This window comes from Micropterus salmoides, unplaced genomic scaffold (assembly GCF_014851395.1).
Source record: "Micropterus salmoides isolate LMB-PRFRI ecotype aquatic unplaced genomic scaffold, ASM1485139v1 Ms_hic_scaffold_20, whole genome shotgun sequence".
NCBI classification, from domain to species: domain Eukaryota; kingdom Metazoa; phylum Chordata; class Actinopteri; order Centrarchiformes; family Centrarchidae; genus Micropterus; species Micropterus salmoides.
The window spans coordinates 21,531,884-21,552,376 of record NW_024041151.1 but is presented as its reverse complement, the minus strand read 5'-3'; the positions used below and the strand labels follow the sequence as shown (position 1 = coordinate 21,552,376).

At 40.3% G+C, this 20,493-nt stretch overlaps 1 protein-coding gene across 3 annotated transcripts in view; it reads right to left on the bottom strand.

The window, feature by feature from the left end:
• The window catches only part of plppr1 (phospholipid phosphatase related 1), a 55,575-nt gene extending 37,329 nt beyond the window's left edge, over positions 1 to 18,246 (bottom strand). The window contains exon 1 of one of the 3 annotated variants that reach the window (XM_038734614.1): positions 18,064 to 18,246. The gene's annotated coding sequence lies outside the window, so the exon portion shown is untranslated. The remainder of the gene's footprint in view (positions 1 to 18,063) is intronic. The other 2 variants (XM_038734616.1, XM_038734615.1) reach the window with 2 other exon arrangements.
• Between the last annotated feature and the right edge of the window lie 2,247 nt (positions 18,247 to 20,493).

Genomic DNA, 20,493 nt, shown 5'->3' with positions numbered 1-20,493 from the left:
ATGTTTTGTTTTTTGTACTAGATAGTGAATTGTCCTTGAACACTGGCTCATTTTAACCACTGGAGAGACGACTGAGCCAGGTTCAGTTGAATATCAACACAATATTTGTATTTGGTATTTCTATTTATTTCAAATGTTGATAACATTGCCACCTTTGTTGCATTTTATATGCAACTGTATGGTAGTTAATAGCAGTTCTCAACCTAAAAATGGGTTTTAGGCTTGAGTATTTGTCATAAAACACTCTTATCTGAACAAAGCAGCACAAAATTCAACAAAAATCTGGGACAAAAGAGTCGGGGTCATAACAAGGATTTAGTCAGAATCTCACAGAGCTCAAATGCGACACCAGTGCAAACATGGAAAATCTATATAGAACTTATAGATACATGTTTTGTGTCATTGTCACTGCATATGCGCCTCTGCTTATCACATACAGTTCAGATACTGTCCATTTTTGTTGAATTTTTTCTTTAGCATTTGTCTGATTAGTAACTTATTTGTCTACCAATGTAATAAAGTCAAGAGAAAATTTCAGCAACAAAAAACAAAGTCAAACTCAAGAATCAGTCAGACAAATAGTGAACAGAACAGACAATGAAATTCGTCAGTCATCCTTTCTTGTATTTAACATCACTACATCATAATTCTGCAGAAGCAGGAACATTTGTAAGAGATAGCTTAGGTAAAGGGTTAAATTAAAGGATAATGTCGGCTGGCATCAGCCAGCTGATTCATTTCGACACCAAAATATATGAACATAGTGCCCAGGTTTAAAAATACTAAAATAATTTATTAAGGTATACTAGCTAAATATATTGTACGTGTACTGTATATCTTGTCAGCTGCTTGAGGATTTAAATCGCACTTTCCTACTGTTTAAATTATTCTAACTACACCTCAATTAGTACTTCAATTACCATCCAACAGTCAAGATTTATTGATAAGCAATAGTTAGACATTTTGGGAAATACTCTTATTCACTTTCTTGCTAAGAGATTGGTGAAAAGATTGATATTGTCACATTTTAGTTTAGTTACTTCCTGTTTAGTCCTGATAGTCATGTGTCATGTTTTGTTTTACTTCCTGTCTTCCTGTGTTTTCCCCTTTATTTTCAGCCTGCGTTTCATTAGTTTATTAGCCACTTGTGTACTGTGTTTTACCGGCATCTCTGTGTTTCTCCCCGTGTTCCTGCTTTGGTCCAAGTGACCAGACTTGCACCAGACTTTTTCATTGTTGTTTTATTGAACTACTCTTCTTGGAATTGTTCTTGGAGGACTTTTACCTGCCTTTTATTATTTTTGTGTTGCCCTGCGTGCTTCTGTTAACAACTCAAGTAAGTGATTAAGTGTTACCTTTGATTGTGAGCAACTAACTCCATAACCTGACATTTAAACATCACTGAACCGTTTGCTCAAACTCTTGCAACTTGCAACTGAACCAGGAGTATCTTGATGTTCATCTACAAATGTAGAAATGTGAAAATGAATGAAATTAAATTAGTTAGGTTAGTAAGTCAAGGAAACACCCCCATCTGTTACAGCAGAGTAGTTGTTGCATGTCAGGAAGAGTTCACTAAGCTCTGTGTATAACGCTGGTCAGTGTTGATGATTTAGTTATACAGTGACAGCAGCAGTATTATGACAGTTACTTGGAGCAGTTGTATCATAGCACAGTCCTCAAAGTTCCACCTGCTACTGGGCACCTCACATGAAGTTCTAGTGACAGAGGAAAACACCAGTGACACACTCATCCCAATTTGAAACCAAACACTTCACATCTCACTGAGTCATTAGGCACAGGCAGTCAGTGATGCTGGCAGGTCTAATCAGTCCCTAAGTGCCTGTCCCATCTCATTTAACATTAAATCCAGCCTAATCAACCTGACATTAGATGGAAACAATCAGACCACCAGTCTCTCAGCTTAATGAGGAATAAAGGTTCAGCAAAAGTCTGTTTGGTGTCTTGTATATGAAACGCAAATCAACACAAAGGCCTGCCATCCTGCCATGTGATACTTAAAATGTTTAACACCTGTGCATGTGTGATTTCAGGTGATAAAGCTGCAGAATTAACATTTTTATTCACCCACAGAAGAACCTGTCAGCAACAGGGTAGAGACTGTTGAAGGGCACTTCAGCAGGGTAGATTGCTGTCAGGTGAGGTTGAACTAAGGTTTTCCAGTTGATGGATGGTCTAACAGTTCGCTAAAACTGCAAGTGCCCATGTGAAAAGTCTCACATGCCATGTAAATTTTGTTGCATTCAATAAATCCACGAAAAAACAAAAACAAAAAAAAACACTACTACTAGACATCCGTCTCAGAGCACATTAACAGCGTAATCAGCCTCCAGTGACTCAGTGACTTTTCAGATTATGGCAGGTGGGGAAGCATTATCCACAGAGGACATTGAGTAGTCATGCTTATAATCTGGTACAAAAAGCCCCCAAAATTAAATTACCATAGAAATCAGATTTATACCTTTTCACTTGTGATACTCCAAGATATGTGGCATTTGTTTTATTTTTTTCTCTACAACCACCAACAGGAATTAAATTATTCATAATTCCTGCAGCTTGCTCCACTGAACCATGATTTTATCAAGCCAGTCAAATGGAAACAGTTCATGTAGCCAACTGTGATTTCAAATCTTGGTGGAAAAGACTAGATTTGCTTGAGTTTTTCTGTCAATCGACAGCATTGTTCAAATTGGAACACAACACATCAACAAATGTAAATGCTCTATATTTGTATAGCGCCTTTCTAGTCTTTGCGACCACTCAAAAGTGCTTTTACGCTACATTACATTCACCATTCACTCACATTCATGCACAGAGCCTAAGTGCTCAAACAGAAACTAACATTCACACACATTCATACAACCACCAGAGGCAATTCGGGGTTCAGTAGTTCCTGGAGGAGCCGGGGATTGAAGCACCGATCTTCCAATTAACGGGCAACCTGCTCCACCTCCTGAGCCACAAGGGGATGGGCTAAATGGATAAGTCACAATGCAATAAAATTGTTTTCCCACAATGATAATGTGAAGCACAGCCGTTACACCTGTAACGTAGTCCATCCATCGTCAACCGCTTATCCTGCGTACAGGATAGGGGGGGGGGGGGGGGGGGGGGGGGGCTGTAGCCAATTCTAGCTGACATCAACCGAAAGGTGAGGTACACCCTGGACAGGTCGGCAATCCATCACAGGGACACACATAGACAAACCACCAGTCACACTCACACAAGGACAATTTAGGGTCACCAATTAACCTAGTCTGCATGTCTTTGGATGGTGGGAGTAAGTTGAAGCACCCAGAGAGAACCCATGCAGACAACATGCAAACTCCACACAGAAAGGCAACCGCGGTTTGAACCCACGACCTTCTTGTTGTGAGGCAGAGCAAGAAGGTGCGCTACCCACTGCAGCACCGCACCGCCTCCTGTAATGTCCATCCATCCATCCATCCATCCATCCAATTAACTGCATTTTAACTTTACACTTGCACAATCATTAGTTTCAGAAAACTGATTAAGGGCGCTTTCACACCTAACCTGTTTGGTATGGTTCAAGCGAACTCTTGTGCGTTTGCCTGATTGGTTCAGTTTGCTTAGGCTGGAGTGAAAGCTGTCAATCAAACTATTGCACAGACGCAAGAACTGGGTCGATGCCATCTAAACCAGTGTGCCTCGTGCTGTTTCCAATCTGAATCTGGTGCAATTTGTTCACGGAGTTATAGCAAACCAGACCAACCACAGGATTTAGTTCTAGAAGCAAGATTTTAGCACAAAATCAACAGCTATGACCTTTCCTGGAAAATAGGAGATCTTTGTGATTTGCTTAAAATCATTGGCAAATATTATCCTTTTTGAGCTCAAAGTGGCTACTAAGATGTCTTCTGGGAGTTGTGGACTATTTTTGAGAGAATCCAAACTGTGCAGTCTAAGCTTTAATTTTATCTTGTTCTGTGGGCAATGCAGCGGAGGGAACAGACCAAAAAAATAAAAACTGGCAAATTGACAGTTGGACCGGGAGCTTGATGATTTGACCAGGGGCTCTGTGACAGATGATTTGAATCAGAAAATTTAAGGGGGCCGCACTCAATGTCAAAGAGTTTACACTACATTCATTTATTTCTCACTCACCAGAACAGCCTCATAGCTCTGAGGAGTTACTGCGGACATAGTCACAGTCAAGTCCTAACGTGATTTCTCTCTTCTTCTAGCCTCGGGACATCACTGTTTCAAAAGAAGTTCCAAAGATCATAACCAAGGACCATTTTTCTTCCAATTCCACGAGGCAGTTGATTGCAGTCAGATGAAAGGTGATCAGATCGTCTTCCTAGGGGCGAGCTCATCAAACGTGCAGCCCAGAGGCCTTGTCAGGATCCATCAGTATCTCCTCTCCACTCAGCCAGCGTGTGATGACTTTGTCTAGACGTGACTGCTGTCCTCTCAGAGACAGCAAGAGCGGACTGTGAAATATCCTCTGATTGACCATCTCCTGGTCTCCTGCCAAGTTGTTCTGTCCGACTGTGATGACTGTCTGAATGTGACTAAACTGTCACAATGACAGTCGGCTATAGAGCTCAGAGTCAAACGCTGGGAATGGAAAATGAAATATTACCTTCTGTTATCACCGCCTGCATATTGGTGGCGTGGCCCTGTGCCCTTCTCTCCTTCTGTACTTGAACAGGAGCATTGGTTATTGAACTCTTACTAAGGTCAGAATTTTAAAGCTGCCTTCGTAACTATAAGAACAATTTCAGCCTTTAAACCAACCTGGTGTATGATTCATTATATGAGAGGAAAGTAGTGCTAGTGCTAGTGCTGAAATAATTAAAAAAATAAACTCTTATTTCAAGTCACTGATTTCAGCTCATTAAATGTGAGGATTTGTAGCTTTCCCTGCATGTTGTGCATGCACACCGCAAATGCAATATTTGAGGTTTTGGTCTGTTGGTAGGACATAAAAAGCAATCTTTAAGTGTCACCCTAAGGTCAGCCCCGGGAACTTGTGATGGACCATTTTTTTCTTTTTATAGTTTATAGATTCATTGATTAAACAGGAAATAAAATCGCAAATCTATAAATGACATTGCAGCCTCAGAGAAAACCAGAGACATGAGGAAGGAAAAACATCTCGAAAAACTTGTCAAACTTGTTATATGCATTCTTGCAGACAGTTAGATGACAAGATAGATACCACTCTTGTTTCTTTAGGATAAATGTGAAGCTACAGCAAACAACCAGTTAGCTTAGTACAAAGACAAACAGGGTGAAGCAGTCAGTATCCCTAGACTTTGTTAATGAAAAGTGTTTGTTGGTGAACTTTAGAGATGCTGGTAGGTTGATTTGGATAAAGCCAGGCGAGCCATTTCCCTGTGTTTCCAGTCTTTATGCTAAGCTAAGCTAACCCATTGGTGTAGGCTTATATTTAATGGAAAGATATGAGAGTGGTACTTTTGACTGGGACTTGCAGACCTGTTTAAATGCGATCCCACTGTATGTATTAATATTACAGTAATATTACCTTAGCTGCTTTCCACAGGTTGGTGTAGAGATGGTTATCAAAATCACTTATGTTTGATGTTGTTGAAGTGCTATGCACAGTTACAGAAGCCTCAATTTATTTTGATGGGGTATTTTTGCATGAAAACTGAGAAGCATGTTTTGCTGGGAAGTGTGCCAACTCAGCATACCAGTCTGTGTCCAAACCTAACCTACACTCTTTTTGATTTAACTACAGAAAAATAATCAGAGTTGTTGCATGCTGAAAATGCTCCTGCTGTCACCAAATGGTTATTTTCATTTATTATACAAACCTTATTAATCGTAAATCACTTTGTCCTCAATACTAATTCCTGAAATCACAACTGAGGAAAAGGTTCAGGACAAACAAGGTATATACTGCACACAGACTGCACACACTCCCTCACACAGACACAGAGCTGCTCCATGGCTTCCACTCTTGCCAACAGAGCATCTTTGTTGCTATAAATAGTCAGTTGTCATACTTCCCTGTGGCTTTCTTAAAAGTCATTTGTGGTAAATCAATCTATTTTTTTCTATAGACTATGTTAAACCAAATAAGGGGTTTTCTCACAAAGAATTTGCTGACAAATCATACATTTGCGCTACGCTCTTGTTTAATTTGTCTAAAATCTCCCATGGATGGAAGGGTCACAATCTTCCCCTGAACCACCTTTTAGAAGAATATCATTCCACATTTTGTCAGGCTGTGATGAACTCCCTCTATCATGCACATGCACGCATACACTTATGTGTGTTAATCATGAAATCTAATCATCTTTCCTCTTGTATCTCTGTTCAGAGCTAAACATCAGACAGGATAGTGACTCACAGCGGATAGAGAAAAATGACCGGGAGAGTGAGAAAGAGCCAGAAAAGACATGAGAAAGACATGCGGGAAAAGAAAGTGAGGTGAAAATCCTGTTTTAAAAAATGGTTCATTTGAGGGAGAAGAATTTTTGCAACCTCTTTTGGGACATGCTGCTTGTCATTTTCAGCAGGAGTTACAGGCAAATCTTTATAAATGGTTTCTCTTCTTACTGGCAGCCACAGTTCTTGGCGCCTCCACATAGCCTACACCTAACATTTGCACATATGGACAGTTATATTTAGGGTTCAACATGCAGTTTATGGATTTTAGAGTTTCAAACTGAAGATGCTCATACTGTAGCATACATTGGGTGAAGATATCCAATATCTTTAATTGTGTCAGTTACTTTGCAAACAAAATCAATTACTAGTACAATTTATATTTAAAAAAATGGCTTGAATAAACAAAGTAGCCATGCCACATCTTAACTCGTGTTCACAGAATTGATACTGAGCTTTTACCTTACTGAAGATATTCAACAACTTAGTTTGCATTAGCAATCAAATCTCATTAACTCACTGTACTGACACACAGAAGGTGCAGAAGCAAAGCACTCATTGATTCCTAGAGAGACTTCCTACAGAGGTTCAAGCCCTCGGGTTGGTCACGCATTCCAACGAACACACATAATTAATTGCCAGTGTTCGGTTGTGGGAAGCTGGGGAGATGATCACGTAGCTAGTAAGATTAGAAAAAAATCACAAAAGCTCCCCAAAGATCAATTTAAAAGGGTACTCCACTTTTTAAGCATTGCTTTCTTGTAACTTTTTTAACACTGTCAGATCCACATTGGACAGTTTGGGGGGGAAAAAGTATCAAATTTGATGCAGCAGAACGAGAGATTTGGTCTTTTTTTATTGCACACATTCTATCCGTCAAAACAAACACAAATCTGTGTTGGAACTGTTGGAGATCAAGTTGCATTGTGGGTAATGTAGCCGCCAGGATTAGGCAATAAACAAAAATGTGTGGGATAACAAAGGTTCAGCTGCATTACTTTTGATTTTTTTTTTCATCTCAACATGAGTCCGACCATGTCATAGAAGTCCAATATTAAATCGGTGGTATACTCTTGTATAGTATTCCGGAGACCTATATCTTTGAAAAAATAAATGATGGAAACTTCCTGTGTCTCTTTAATATATGTTGTGACTGTTTCTTTAGATTATAATGAAAACAATGCTAACCACGATGAAGGTTAGTATCTAATTCATGTCCTACCACCGCACAAAGTCTGAATTAAGTTGTGTTGTCTTTGCACCAGCAATGATAAAAATAACTTGTGGATTAGCATCAACACTTGATTGTGAGGGATTGCTATGGGAATTCTTTTTTTTGTCTTTCTGACAGAAGGCTTAGCTAGAAAATCCGCCTGACGCCTGGCAACAATATGCAGTAGAGAGCACAAGAATGTCAAACACAGAAGTAAGATGATATCAGAAAGAGAATTTCCTTTTAGAAAAGAAAGTTTCTAAAGTTCTCAAACTAACCAAAAAACATTTATCCAGAGAGAGTTACTTTGCAGTATGAGAGAAAAAGAAGCCAGACATGAGGAGGCATAGGGCTGGGCGGTATATCAGTATATGAGGTATACCGATATAATTTCACGCAGACCCGCCCCTCACTGTGCGTCTGCACGCAGCCGTCTACTCACAAACTCTCTAACAAGAGGGAGGGAGACACGGTGCTGGTCGACACTGTTAAAGACCTGTCTTGTAAAAAAAAAAACACGGTTCATTCAGTGTTTCCCACACATACACTTTGTACACATTGTAGCATTTATCAGAGAAACACGGTGATTACGTTACAAGTCGTGACACTGTGGATATTTATCTATATTATAAGAGCAGACGGGGTAAAGCAACAGTGAACACACCAGTCAGATGTTATTCGTTAGCTACCACGTTGGTTTTGTTTTGAAAGGCTACGTTGTCAACACGCCTCCTCAACATGCAGCTCAGCTGCTGCTGTAAAGTGAATCACAGGAAGACAAGTCCAGAAGACAAGTTCTGTTTTTTCGTTGACTTTAAACAGCCTAGCCTACTACTGATGGAGAAAGTCACCGAAGCGGACATACAGGGAGAGAGAGACGGTAAAGCCCCTTTTCCACTGCACGGTGCCAGCTCGACTCGCCTTTTTTGGTTTTCCATTGTGTAAAAGTTGTTGTACTTTGCTACCAGGTACTTTTTTCCTGTCACCTCCGTCTTACCTGTCTTAACATTCTGAGTAATGTTGAAACGTTTTAACTAAAATCAAGAGACAGTTGTGTGTGGGTCACTGGTGTGTGTGTCGCATTGAACATTACGTCGCGGCAGTTGTGTGTGGCGTCGCTATAACGACAAGCTACAGTGAGGGGCACTCTCTCTGGGTACCATCTGCAATGGAAAACAGAGGAAGGCCAAACCGAGTAGAGGCAAGTTGAGCTGGTACTGGTAATGGCTGTTTGCAGCAGAGGTACGTTAGATCTGAGTGTGAAGAGAACTGAAGGAGGCGAATTCAATAAGTGAGTGATACTTAAGATGGAGAATGAAGTATAATTAAAACGGTGAAATAAGAAACAAGCTAAGCTAACTAAAAATATTAACCCCCCCTCCCCAGCCTTGCTAAGCGGGCTGGGGAGGGGGGTTAATATTTTTAGGGTTACATTCAGGGTTAAAAGAGTTAAATGGATAAAAGCAATGATAAGCTAAAAACAAAGAAAAAGAAAACAGGACAGTAAAAGTTACAGTGCAGTGTAAGTTATCAATAAAAAGAAAAATCTTAAATATTTAATTAAAATCAATGGTAAAAAGAAAAGTCTTCAGTCTTAATTTAAAAGAACTGACTGTTTCAGCAGACCTGCGGTTATCTGGGAGTTTGTTCCAAATATACGGAGCATGATACGCTGCTACGCTGCTTCTCCTTGTTTAGTTTTGACTCTGGGGACAGAAAGCAGACCTGCCCCAGACGACCTGAGAGGTCTGGATGGTTCGTAACGGAGCAGAAGATCAGAAATGTATTTTGGCCTAAACCATTTAGTGCTTTATAAACTAACAGCAGGATTTTGAAATCAATTCTTTGACATACAGGAAGCCAATGTAAAGACCTCAGAACTAGAGTGATGTGATCCACCTTTTTGGTCTTAGTGAGGACTTGATCAGCAGCGTTCTGAATCAGCTGCAGCTGTCTGGTGGATTTCTTAGGGAGCCCTGTAAGGACACTGTTACAGTAGTCAAGTCGACTGAAGATAAATGCATGGATAAGCTTTTCCAGGTCCTGCTGAGACATAAGTCCTTTACTCCTTGATATATTCTTCAGGTGATAGTAGGCTGACTTTGTAATTGTCTTAATATGGCTCCTCAAATTCAGGTCTGAGTCCATGACCACAACAAGATTTCTGGCTTGATTTGTGGTTCTTAACATTACGGATTGAAGTCGAGCACTGACTTTCAATCGTTCCTCCTGGCTCCAAAAACAATAACTTCAGTTTTATCCTTGTTCAATTGAAGAAAATTCTGGCACATCCAATCGTTGACCTGCTCAATACAGTTACTCAGCGCCTGTATGGGATCATAGTCCCCTGGTGAAATGGTTATGTAAATCTGTGTGTCATCTGCATAATTATGGTAACATATTTTGTTGTTTTTCATAATCTGAGCCAGTGGAAGCATGTAAATGTTAAACAAAAGAGGTCCCAGAATGGAGCCTTGGGGAACTCCACATGTCATTTTTATCAGCTCAGATGTGTAATTACCTATAGACACAAAGTAGTCCCTGTCCTTTAAGTAGGATTCAAACCATTTTAGTACTGTGCCAGAAAGTCCAACCCAGTTTTCAAGTCTGTCTAGTAATATGTTGTGGTCGACCATGTCGAATGCAGCACTGAGATACAATAATACTAAGACTGAAATTCTGCCACTGTCAGTGTTTAAATGGATGTCATTGAAGACCTTAACAAGAGCCGTCTCAGTGCTGTGGTATGGTCGAAAACCTGACTGGAAGACATCAAAACAGTTATTTAGTGCCAAGAAAGCACTAAGCTGTTGAAAAACAGCTTTTTCAATGATTTTACTTAAAATTGGGAGATTTGATATGGGCCTATAATTGCTCTTTTTTAAGAGTGACTGCAGTTTTCAGGGCCTGTGGGAAAAAACCTGAGAGAAGAGACATGTTGACAATTTGTAGTAAATCTGAGGCCATGCATTTAGAAACATTTTTGAAAAAACCTGTTGGCAGAATATCGAGGCAGCATGAGGAGGATTTCAGATGTTGTATTATGTCCTCCAGGTTTTTTAGCAGAAAATACCGATATATATTTTATACCGGAATTCTGCCTAACAGTACCGGGATATGACTTTTTGGCCATATCGCCCAGCCCTAAGGAAGCAGCAGAGAAAAGCAGAGGTGATATTAAGCTTCTTTCTTCAGATGTTGCTAAACAGCAAAACGCTCACACGTACAGCCTTAAAAGTCTGCAAACACATTTCTGTATTTTCCACATATAAAGGTTTTGAATCAGCTGCTGACCTGAGTTTCACCCACATGTCTTTCCTGATTAAGCAAAGTGGTATTTGTCTCTGAAGCTCAATTGCCTAATTGTCATATCTCTGTCAGCTCATGGAAAAACAGTCAATTTTCATCACCACCTACTTCATTAAAATATTCCTACTGAATAAACACAGTGCAGTGACATCTTACTGAATTGAGGTCAATGCTTTTCTGTTTACACTTGGTTCTGTTCTTCTTTTTTTTTACTTTTGGTACCTTCTCAATACCATCTTCTTTTGTTGACTTAATTCAATGAAATTATATTTATAGATTAAACAGTTTTGGATAAGCTCCTGTAGTGAATTTATCCAGCAGAAATGGAGGTTATCGCTTTCCATCCCATCAAATGCCATTTGGTCAACAACTGCAAATGCTTCAGGTAAATATGTATGTATGTAAATTTTTAAGTTGGGAAAATGCATTTACACAATTGCTCAGAGGCTTGTGAGTGTGTGTGTTTTCACTCCGTGTGTTGAATGCTGAATGATGCTGGGCAAGTTTTTCTCATGCCTTGTAACATCTCCAGCTCCTATATTTAGATCAAACAAGCTCTTGATCTCTGAGGGTTCAGATATTTTTCAGCCCAATCACAGCCATCAGAACCATCGCAACACCGTTCTCCTGACCCGGCTGGAAACAAATAAGTCTTTCCCTTTTGGGGCGGCTTTGGCTTAGAGGTAAAGCGGATCGCCCACTAATCAGAAGATCAGCTGTTTGATCCCCGGCCTCCCCCAGCCCGCATGTCGAAGTGTCCTTGGGCAAGATACTGAACCCCAAATCACTCCCGAAGGCTGTGCCTGTGTATTAGTGTGTGTGAATGTTGTGAATGTGACATGCAGCGGAAAGTGCTTTGAGTGGTCGGAAGAAAGGCACTATACAAGTTTAGTCCATTTACTATTTACTTCTGGGATTTCTCAATATTCCCACAATATCATGCTAATGCAGCGTCTCATCGCCTCTCATGCAGTCATTTAATTTAAAGTATATACACAATGTTTTATTTGGACTTGTTTTACTTTAGTTTTTGTAATGTATCCCTTATTACTACTACTACAACTATTTTAGGCACTCAGAGCTCAAAGACACTATTAATGAGTTTTGACCTTTTTATCTAACCTGCTCTTGTCACTTTATGCCTCTAGAAGACACAAAGACCACCGCCAATTGATTAATAAACCACTCATCATAAAAATGTAAAAAACAAAGTTCTGAAATCAATAATCACTGCTGGTTTAATGAAAATGACACACACACTTTTGCAGTGATTGCCCTGGAAAGATGAAGAGTAATCCCATCAAGTTAATGTTTGTTGTTCTTGCTTTTGGTTTGTGGTCCTACCCTGTTACACTATCTAGACTGATCAGTGTCTTAACTATAGGGGTAGGCGATGTTACAATATTTGATCATGAACGATTAAAAAGTCTCCACGATCTGCCTTTTCAAAGAGATTGTTACTATTGTGCTACAGTGCACAATCAGTTTTCCCATCAAGTTAGTTCTGTGGCTATACACACAGTTGACAGCTCTGTTAACATTGCAAGTCAGCTGCCTCGCTGCCTGCGTCCTCCTGTCTACAAAGGCAACGCTGGAACAGTTGGGCATCATAAAATGAACAATAAAGTTCCCTGCCTCAACTCTCTGTGATTTACGGAGGTTGCTGATGAACAGAAAGTGTTACTTGTTGTTGCTAAAGTAACCACTGACCGCGGCTAACTAGCTGCTGTTATATAATTAGCTCAGTTAGCCTAGTGGTCATTGCTGTCTCAGCCCGGACTGAGAGCTCGGAGCACCTGGGGAGTGTTTTGCGTTTAACGTTACACCTCTACTCAAGAAAGTTTACAGGCCGGGATAACGTTAGAGAGCGTCGCCCCAGAACCGGAGCAGAGCGAGTGGTCAACGACACTGCGCTCAGCACCTCCCAGTAAACACAGCATGAGCGGGACCGAACACGGAGACCAACAGGGAATACAGTACCGAGGTGATTTACAGAGTTTATTGATGGACACATTTACTTTTTGCTAAACCATAAATGTAAACTGTATCTGTAGCTAGTTAGCTCGGTTAGCCGTGCTGCTAGCTGTCCTTTATTAGCTGAGTCAGCCCTGGGGATGCAAATTCAACGCACATTCAGCGCTATTGGCTACTATAAACGCCAATCAATGTCTGCAACAAGTCTCTCCCTGTCTTTGTGTTTTATAAATATGCAGAAGCAGACAGCACATTCTTTCATGGGAAAATTAAATCAAAAATGTATATTAAAATGTTAAAAGAGGAGATTGCTTGGAGAAAAGTAAGTGAAGAAGCTGAACTACCTGGTAAGTTCTAAAAAAATATGTGTCTGTTGCAGGGCTCTCAAGTCTCACGCATTCACCCTGAGACACGCGCATTTCAGCCAGTTCACGCGCTCACACGCCACACCTCACGCTGAGTAAGTAAGTTATGAGATAACGCCCTCGAAGTTGTCCCACTATATTCAATTTCTCTGTAGCCTACTAAATGCCAGAGCCATTAAGCCGATACGAAATTAAAATGTGTTGTTTCAGGGTGAATTCCGTGATCTGCTGCAAGCACGTTTGTTACCAGGCAACATGGATGCACACATGGAGTGGAAGTTGGAAGCGCAAGACCCGATGCATGCGATAACTGTAGGTTTTTTTCCCCAGCATTTTGATTTTAACAGTTGCCAATTAAATTTCTGTCAATTAGCCTAACTGATGTAGTTCAACTAGCTGGACTTGTATAAACTGTTATGTAATTTAATTTATATCAAAACATCCTATTTTTTTGTGTGAAAAAAGTTTATTTTTTAAAGTAACTAGTAACTGAAGCTGTCAGATAAAGTAAAATGTAGCTACAATATTTCCCTTTGAGATGTGGTGATGTAGTAGAAAGTGACATGAAAAAAAATACTCAAATTCTGTTAATTTCATTGCGCTTGGCTATGAAACAGAAAACAAGCATTTTAAAAGTTGTTTGCTTGTCATCTTGCTGACAGACCTGGCAAAGCATGAATTCATATGTCAAACAAATCAGCATCATTGTCTAGTTATTTCGGCATTTTTGAGCTGTTTATTGCAATATAACCACAGCAATCTTTTTATACCGCTGTAGTAAACCAAATTAAAGGCGAATATTTGATGGTTGTGTTTACTTAAAAATATATAGCGGTGAACCAGAAAAACAGTTTAGGAGGACAGTGTACAAGTTAATCTTACTGCTGTCAAATTTCAAAAAATCTTTTTTTAATTTTAAAAGGTTTGACAATATTTTGGGCCCATGCAGAGTGTGTGTATGTGTGTGTGTGTGTGTGTGTGTGTGTGTGTGGATACCAGGGTCTTCAATATCATAGTCCCCTACTGGTATGACATCATAATTGTACACAAGGAGAAGTAGCACACAAAGGTAGTATAAGTATGATTATATTAAATTGTTTTTTAATAAACTCTGTGTAACTTAAACATTCTTCACTGTGCTCTTAAATGGGTTAGCGTAGAGCCCTGACAGAATAAAGCAAGTTCACTCAGGTAACTCAGGCAACGGCTGCACACACTGGAGGATAGTTTTTAAAGAAGAGAGAAATTTAATCAATTTAATGTACTTTAAGTGTGCACTGTGCAACTGTATTATCTAGGAAAATAAAAGTATCAGATCGGGACATCCCTATAATAAATGTATTAGTTCAACTTGCTGCAGGTCAATACAGAAGATTCATTACAAACAAACATTACTATGAGACTTCTCATGGAAACTAGTGGTGAATAATTAAACAAATTGTATTACTCTTCACCAAACTGTAGTGGTATACATTTTTAAATGAAACGTCTGATCTGTTTTCAGTGTGTACTCAAATAAGTAAATTAGCTATCTCAAATTCCTCCTTAATATGGTCAGTTGCCATGGATTTTTTAAAAAAAAACACACACACAACTGGAGCTCTCAGCCAGCAGGGATATTTGGCTGCAATTTCAAGTATTTCTCCATTAGCCCCCGTTTCCATTCTGACTAATTATATACATGAGTCTGGACTGAGATGCTCACGCTGCATTCTGGCATGCTACAAATACTGGTTATATTCCTGTATCTGAGCCAACAACATACCACTTTTGCCACATATTAATCAAGCATCCTTGTAAATATAGATGTTTAGCCACATTAGCTGCTACTCTATTGTCTGGCTTCTGGCACCAAGCAAAAAATATTCATGGAGGGGCTGTTAGTGTTCCCATTCTTCTTGTTCCTCTCTGACACCATATCACCTGTGTGTATCAGACTTCTTATAGACAGATAAAGAGGAGGGCTGCTCAGCCTCCAGGGGAAGGCCTTATCTCACTGTAGGGCTAATCATTACCCCAGAGACATCATAGTGACAGATCTATTGCCCAATCAGGACACCCCCACTGCACTAATAACGCTGCCCCCACATCTAATGCTAATCAAATACCTGCTATCAGTGGACCATGGAAAGGGTTTGTGTGTGGTGGCAGTCTGGGCATGTATGTATGTGTGTGCATGTACAATCAATAGTTAGTCTCTAGTGTGGGAGTGGAGGAGGCGTTAGATATCAGACGTGAGTTCAGAGGTCAGTCCTTCCTGCAGCCTCACTACAATATGTCCGTCTGGTGGGTTGTTGTTTTTTAATAACACAAGGCATCTGCCGGTGTCTCTGTTTAAGCATTGTAATTTGTTGTAATTACATTTCGGAAACAGCACGTTTCAACTAATATGATTCTTTCTCCATGGGTTAGGTGCACTGTAGCAACATATGTTTGTGTATCCAGTTTCCCCCCCGAGCGCTCACTCACTGCTGCTCAGGAAGCATGTTACATTTCACTTGGTATGGTTTTGATTTATCAATCACTATGTGAAGAGGAAATCATACACTGGAGCTGAATTTCATTTTGACAAATCTCATGGCATGCTGTACTCTGTTGCCAGCAAACCTTTCGTTGTCCATCACTTGGAGAAATCTTTCTTAGTGCAGCTTTATTCTAAAAGCTGGGCTTGCAAGGCGAAATGTGGCAGAGCCTAAACCATACCGAAGGCATGACAGTCAATTCTGAAACTATGACAAAACATATTCTTTTCTCCAGGTTCAAAATGAAGCAATAAATCCAATTCAGAACACAGATGGTGACAGCGTTAGCCTCAGAAAGTGTGTTACCTCAATTTTAAGCTACTAAAGATCCAAATGTGTCGATCAGGACAAGAATAATCAAATGAATGAAATGTGACCAACACTGACACTGATTCTTGTAAAAACACAAATTCTGGTAACAAAATTGTGACATAATAATACCAAGAATGATCGATGAATCTGATAAAAAGGTGATGTTGACCAGAATTGTGATGAAAAATGAATAATGACAACAGCATCAATCATGATTAGTTAAATAAGTGTTAGAAACTGAGACCCCACAGTAGTGTACTTGATTCTGCTGTTAATGTCATTTCCAGGCATGATGATGTAATTGTGACCTCAGTGTATTTTGTTATCTGATTGGTCAAAAGTGACATAACCTTTCAAGGAAGGGTGCAAACACACACACATCCCCTAAAGCAAAACAAGGCCTTCTGTATAAGTAGTGTACACCTTTCACACACAAAACCCCATGTGCATTCCATTGAGTGTTTGATCAATTGTATGCAAGGTACATTTGCATACTCAAACCTACAACATACACACACACCTTGTGACGACATTATGTAGAATGGCATTGTAGGAGTATGCCAAGAGGTGTCTTGTATTCAGCAGGCCCCCGGTGACAGCCAAGTAAAGGCTCACCTGATGCCCAGCCACCTGCCATCTGTCTGCGGAATAACACCACTTGCCTGCTATACTACAGGGACGACAATGAATACACCTGTCAAATATAAACACACACAGCAAAACCCACAAGCTCACAGGTCCAAGTTAAAAATAGCTGGTAGAAATATGTGCCTCTCTGGCTCGGGTGATACTATCTTATTTTCAATGCCCAGCCAAGGGCCACAAGGAGGTTTCAATACAAATGGCAACATGGACACATGCAGTCAGGAAGAGTCAAAGGCAATATATACCCATCACTGTGAACTAAGCAGATTTGAAATTCCAGCTGATTCAAAAAAAATCTGCACTTTTTTGACAACAGCTTTGGGCAACATTGGCTACTTCTACGTTTGGTTAGGCTACTGTATCTGCCACACCTCTCAACCGTACATTTGCAAGAAATTTGATTAATTTTGTTGTTATTCAGCGCAGATTTTTAATTGTACTCTTCGGTCACTGTAACAACCTTACATACAACTTGAAGCTGACAGTAAAATATATTCCTGATGCATTTGGTCCAGAAAGCAGGTGCATTATTAGCGTCTACAAAGCCCAAAACAGACTTATCAGCATTATTGTGTTGGAAGGCTGTTTCCTTTCAGGGCACTAACAGAAGCTGAGGTTTGGTTCCTCTATTCAGTTCTCATATTCAAGCCAAGGCCAAGGCTGCACATCTGACACTGCTTTACTGAATATGATGATAGGAGAAGCAATCAGAGGAGGATGATGACACATGCTACACTGAATTAATTTCAAGGTTACCCTAAACCGCTCATCAAGGCGTCTTAATAAGCATGGGATTCCAGTCTTTCAGTGATCTGAAAGACATAAACTGCGCCGTGCACGTCTAGGGGGGCTGGCTGAGGAGGAACAGCCACCCTCTGATGTTGGGGGGGGGGGCGGGGAGTTGGGCCACATTTTTCTTGCTGGACTGAAGACACATTTGCTCGGCAACGAAGGTTGAACATTTGCACAGATTTCCCTAACTGTTCAAAATGAGGGATGCAAAAATTTGTGGGAGCGCAAATACGCTCTGGAGGGCGGTCACTGTTGCTGCTAGAGACAGGTGTCTGTCTAAATACCGATATCGATACTTTACGATCATTAAAAGACTATTCTACACAGATTTCTCACTGAATCGGCGGGGAAATCCGTTCCACTCACAAAACCGTTTCCATTGCGTGCTTTGGTTCGTTGTATCTAATGAGACTCCCGCGCTGCGACTTGATTAAAGGTCCGAACTTGCCTCAGCAACAGACAATAGCTGCACAGTCCCGTTTCCTCTTATTTCTCCCCCACAGCATCTGCAGGCATCACACTCACTTACCGCGATTGAATGAGGCAATAGTCCAGAGAAAAGGCGAATCCATTGAATAAAAAAAGGAGGAGAAAAGGGCGAAAGGAACCCGCGAGCACTCCCACTACTACGAGTACTACTACTCCATCGGTTCAGCAGAGCCACCGCTCTCGGTTTGTGATGGGGATCACGCAGCGTGTGAGCGCATGAGGTTGGATGCTGTGCCTTGTTGAGGGGGGCGGGGACAAGACGCTCACTCGGGTCCAGTGGAGCGTATTTAATTCTGTGTAGGGACCTTGTGATACAAGCAAGTCGGCTGTCTAGCCCCCATATTCTCAGCCAGCCTGTCCTATAGACCCCCAGGTCTATAGGAACACTCCAGGTCTATAGGAACACTCCAGTTTTTATTTTTCTTTACTTATCCCAGAGAGGCTGCATGGTGTCTTTTAAACCCTGCTTTATATTCACACGTTCACATTTAGACAGGGTGAATGCTTTGCTGACTTGAACTTGTTTTTGTACATGAGATTGTGTGACAAATAAGTTATTCTTTGTTTTAAGGGGAGGGGGTATGGCTGTATGTGTTTCCCTGTGCTGTTCCTTTTCTGTCCTAGTTCTGCCTCAGGAGTGCCACAGCTGATTGCTGGGCCGGGCCTTGGGAGTGGTAGTTATGTTGATATAGCAGTTTTGAAGACTCATACATATGGCAGCATATTGCTGCCACACCAAAAAAAAGTAAGCAGATCAGTATCATGTTATAACGTTTATTGTTATAACAAATGTTTTTCACGTTATTTTCAACATACAAACTTATCACGTTGTAACAAGAAACAATTTATCTTATTATAAGGTTTTGTTAAAACAAGTCATATAACAATACAAGTTATCACTTTATAATGTGAAGAGTTTTATGTTATAACATATTGTTATAACAAAACGATTCATGTTATAAAGTGAGCATTTGTATTGTAATATGAATTGTTATAACAATAACATTCCGTGTTGTGACAAAATACAGATCCGTTTTTCTTTTTCTGCTGTGGCAGCAATACCCTTCTATGCATAGTGGTGTTCTGACCCACGTGAGAGATCTGTAATAATGGGGGATGGGAGGGGGGGGGGTTTAAGGGGCTGGCTGAGTGAAATAAAAAAGTAATGTGGCCATCTACAAGCTGACGTGCATAAAGTTTTCTTCCTTTCCAAGTATCAACAAGGATGTTCGTTTGCGTTCAGCTGCCCATTCCACACCTGTGCAGTATAAACCACAGTTGCTCTCGTGTGGCAGATTACTATCTCCAAAACAGTAATGTTATTACAGTTACTAATCATATTAAGGCTGCCCTACTGAACGCGCCACCCGTGATGTGAATGCGCGACTGCGCTGCAGCTAAGCTGCCCCGGACCTTATCAGCTATTAGCCAAAAAGGAAGACAGGAGAACAGGGAGGAGAGGTATTTTCAACAGCTGCAAAGAATTGCAACATTGTTGTCCGTTGTAAACTTTGTGCGACCAGCAAAAAGCTTTCAACCGCGAACAATTCCACATTGACGTAGGCTAATCATCAGCTAAAGCAACACAGCAACGTGAAACTCAGAAAGAAACTCCAGCCGCTACTGCCAGTGATGCTTGGACTCATCGGGAGAGAGTGGCGTTATATCACCCAGTAATAAGTGGGCTAGAGTAGCTAATTTTACTTTTTTAAGGAGTAACCTATATGATAAGTAACTAGGTAATAGATATTATTTCTGAGTAACTTGCCCAACACTGAGTTGACAATAAGGATAGGATAAATTGGATATGTTTTGGATATATAATTGCTTATTATAGGCTATGTCTAATGTTTGTTGTTGTGATTTGGAAATTAAATTGATATACTGTACAACCTCATGGAGAAAGGGTACAAAGTTAGCTTTTTACAGCTGAATTTACAATTGTCATTAGAATTAATACATTTACTATAATATACTTATTTCAAACCTTTAATGAGATTTTTCTTTTTAATTAAGTTTAGTTTTAGAGACCTATTGATCAAGCTATTATAAGTTGCTGCTTTCTAGTCCCACCTTGGCTCCATCCACTCAAACCAATTTATGAATTCACAAATGCTACATTACTGTACACTTTTCCAGTCTGTTTTTAAATTTTTTTTACATTTGAAAGCCGCCAGCTGCCAAATCAAGCCAAGATATACAAATGGTTTAAACATACCAAGATGAATTTTGATCATTATGCCACACACTCTGGCATCACACACACACACTTGAGGATTCTGCACCCATTTCCAGTGAAACTAGACAACTGTCGTCTCTGTCACTTCCCATTTTATTCATCCAGCTGTTGCTCCACCTTATTAAATAATATATCTTGTCTCAATGCAAGGTCTGAATCTACAGTCCCACATGTGTGACCCGGCTAGTTGCAGCATTAGCACTGTGAACACACTGTGGCCAAAACTGGGAC